Below are 3,425 nucleotides of genomic sequence, written 5' to 3' on the forward strand. Positions count from 1 at the left end.
TTGATTAGGAGGAGACACTTGAGTTGGAAGGCTTAGGTGTTGATTAAACTGGAAGTTGTTGGCTAGTTCTGTATTTACTAACGCTAGAGCTTTCCAAGGGAGAGGACTAGGATTTGTGAATAAGAGTTAGCTCAATCACTTGACTTTCCTTTATTTAGTAAGGGTCAAATAAGTGAAAACAACAACCTTTTTAATACTACATTTAAGAGATCCCAATAAGGATAGAACTTCCAATTAATCATTCCCCCAGTCAAGGCCTTTTATAATAGAATATTAATAATCATTCTTAGTTTTTATTGCCTTAATTTACAATTATTTAATTGCTCATTATTCAACTCTCAAACTCTCGTAGAAATTCCTAATTAATAAAATAGCATCCTTTCTCACAACTCGTTGGGAGACGACCTGGGACTTATACTCCCAGTATTTTTCTATTCTAAATTTTTGTGACACTCTTCTAAATTGGTGGGGCAGATTTTAGCTGGTTAAAAGCTATACTCGCAACGCTGTTCTATTATATTATAATCTCTTAATTGGCCTAACTTCTGCCCCTCGCCAGTTTTTGGCGCCGTTGCCGGGGAGTTGCAATTGTGTGCTAAATTATTAATTAGTGTACATATTTTTATTTTATTTTCATATTTTATTTTTATTTTATTACCATGAGCTATATGTTTCTTTCATTGAATGAGGCGTTCACTGCCTGATCCGAGCTTAGCCGCATTTGATCCTGAAATTGAAAGAACTATTTCACGTATTAGGCAAGCTCGACGTAGGTTAGCCTCTGATGCTGGTGAAGTGATTGTTATCGATTCACCTGTCTCATCTGAGGGCGAATCTAAACCGCCATCTGAGAGCGAAACAAGCTCCTTTACTAGTGATTCAGTTGATTCACGTGCAGATAACATGACAGCACCTAGGAGGATTACTCTACAGGAAGCTGGAGCGCCAAATTTTACACTGCAACCGTATCAAGTGCATCATCCAACTCTGGCTGCAAATTTTGAGCTGAAGACTGCATTAATCAACTTGATGCCCAAGTTTCATGGCTTACCTGCTCAAGAGCCTATTAAGCACCTAAGGGATTTCCAGACAGCCTGTTATACTGTTAGGCGTCATGGTGTGAATGAAACTTCTATTCTGTTAACTGCCTTCCCGTTTTCTCTTGAGGGAAAGGCAAGGGAGTGGTACTACTCCCAACCTGAAGCGACTGTTACTAACTGGGATATGCTCAGGAGAGAATTTCTGGAAAAATACTTTCCAGCTGAAGTTACAGACAGACTGAGGAAAGAGATCTCCTGCATTGTTCAAGGAGAATCAGAGACCCTTTATGAGTACTGGGAGCGCTTTAAGAACCTTCTGGACGCATGCCCCCATCATATGATTGACAGGCTAGTGTTGATAAGCTATTTCACTCAAGGCATGAAGCCTCGGGATAAGACTACACAAGACGGTGCAAGTAATGATTCTCTAAAAAAGTACAAGACCGAAGATGAAGCATGACAACTGATCAGCAACTTAGCTGAGTCTACTAGGAATCATAGGCACAGGAGCAGCCACTCAAAAGCTATTGTAGAGGTTTCCTCCAGCACTGAAACTTCTGCTCTTACACAAAGTATATGTGAAATGACCAACCTACCGAAGCAAATGCAGTTGAACCAACAACAACAAGCTCAGCCTGCCCCGCCACAACAAAACCAACAGCTAGTTCCACAAAGAGTATGCGGAATCTGTGTTGACTATAGTCATTATACTGATGAATGCCCGCAGTTCCAACAAGAAGATAACACTGTGGCAGCTACTCATAACTTCTATGACCGCCCGAATCAAGGATACAATCAACAAGGCGGCAACTACAACCAAGGAGAAAACTATAACCAAGGATGGCAGGACAACTCCAACCAAAGTTGGAGAGATAATTCCAACCATCGCTGGAGGGACAACTATAACAGAGGAGGCAGAGACAACAATGGAAACCAGAGGTGGAATAACAACAAAAGACAGCAGAATCAGAACCAACCTTACAGAGCTCCTCACCTAAGACAGTCACAAGGACCCCAGCATAACCAACAACAAGTCCCACAGATCACTTATCCCACTTCCTCATCAAATGACGAGATGCTTCGTTCTCTTGCACAAGGACAACAAGACATGTAGACTACACTGAACTCTACTTTAAATGGTCTGAATGCCACTTTACAAGCTCTCGCCGCCCGGATAGAATCAATACCTGCTTCCACCAACCAACCTTCAAGCTCCAGTGAAATTCCTTCTCAACCCTTACCTAACCCTAAGGGTAGCATCAATGCCATCACTTTGAGATCCGGAACCATACTACAAGAGAGGACCCAGGAGGAGCCAAGCCCAATAGAACACGCCCCAATTGAAGACTCAGTGGAAGTAGAAGACGCTGAAATGGAAGATGCTGAAGAGGAAGATGAAGTACTGGTGCATGAATTGTGAATCACACTTTTCACAACGTGTACCACTAACCAGCAAGTGCATTGGGTCGTCCAAGTAATACCTCACGTGAGTAAGGGTCGAATCCCACGGAGATTGTTGGTTTGAAGCAATCTATGGTTATCTTGTAAATCTTAGTCAGGAAGTCAATTATGTTTATCAGTTGAATTGCGAATAAACAATAGAGCATGGATTAAAGGTTACTTGTTATGCAGTAATGGAGAATATGTTGGAGTTTTGGAGATGCTTTGTCTTCTGAATCTCTGCTTTCCTCTGTCTTCTTGTTCACGCACGCACGTCCTCCTATGGCAAGCTGTGTGTTGGTGGATCACCGTTGTCAATGGCTACCTTCCATCCTTCCAGTGAAAACTACGCTCACGCGCTCTGTCACAGCACGGCTAATCACCGGTTGGTTCTCGATCCGGTTGGAATAGGATTTACTATCCTTTTGCGTCTGTCACTAACGCCCAGCCTTCAGGAGTTTGAAGCTCGTCACAGTCATTCAATCCTTGAATCCTACTCGGAATACCACAGACAAGGTTTAGACTTTCCGGATTCTCATGAATGCCGCCATCAGTTCTAGCTTATACCACGGAGATTCTGATTAAGGAATCTAAGAGATACTCATTCAATCGGATATAGAACGGAGGTGGTTGTCAGGCACACGTTCGTGGTTTGAGGAAGGTGATGAATGTCACAGGTCATCACCTCCATCACAGTTAAGCGCGAATGAACATCTTAGATAGGAACAAGCGTGTTTGAATGGAAAACAGAAATACTTGCATTAATTCATCGAGACACAGCAGAGCTCCTCACCCCCAACAATGAGGTTTAGAGACTCATGCCGTCAGAGAATACAAAGTTTAGATCTGAAATGTTATGAGCTCCAAAATAAGTCTCTAAAAGTTGTTTAAATACTAAACTAGTAGCCTAGGGTTACAAAATATGAGTGGATTATGATGGATGAT

General features: G+C 42.2%; 1 non-coding gene across 1 annotated transcript; it reads right to left on the reverse strand.

The window, feature by feature from the left end:
• Positions 1 to 1,275: 1,275 nt before the first annotated feature.
• Positions 1,276 to 1,383, reverse strand: LOC148581024 (small nucleolar RNA R71). Its single transcript, XR_015896548.1, has one exon. It is a non-coding gene; the product is annotated as a small nucleolar RNA R71 (small nucleolar RNA).
• Between the last annotated feature and the right edge of the window lie 2,042 nt (positions 1,384 to 3,425).

This window comes from Arachis ipaensis, chromosome B10, assembly GCF_059453495.1.
Source record: "Arachis ipaensis isolate K30076 ecotype BB chromosome B10, ASM5945349v1, whole genome shotgun sequence".
Lineage (NCBI taxonomy): Eukaryota > Viridiplantae > Streptophyta > Magnoliopsida > Fabales > Fabaceae > Arachis > Arachis ipaensis.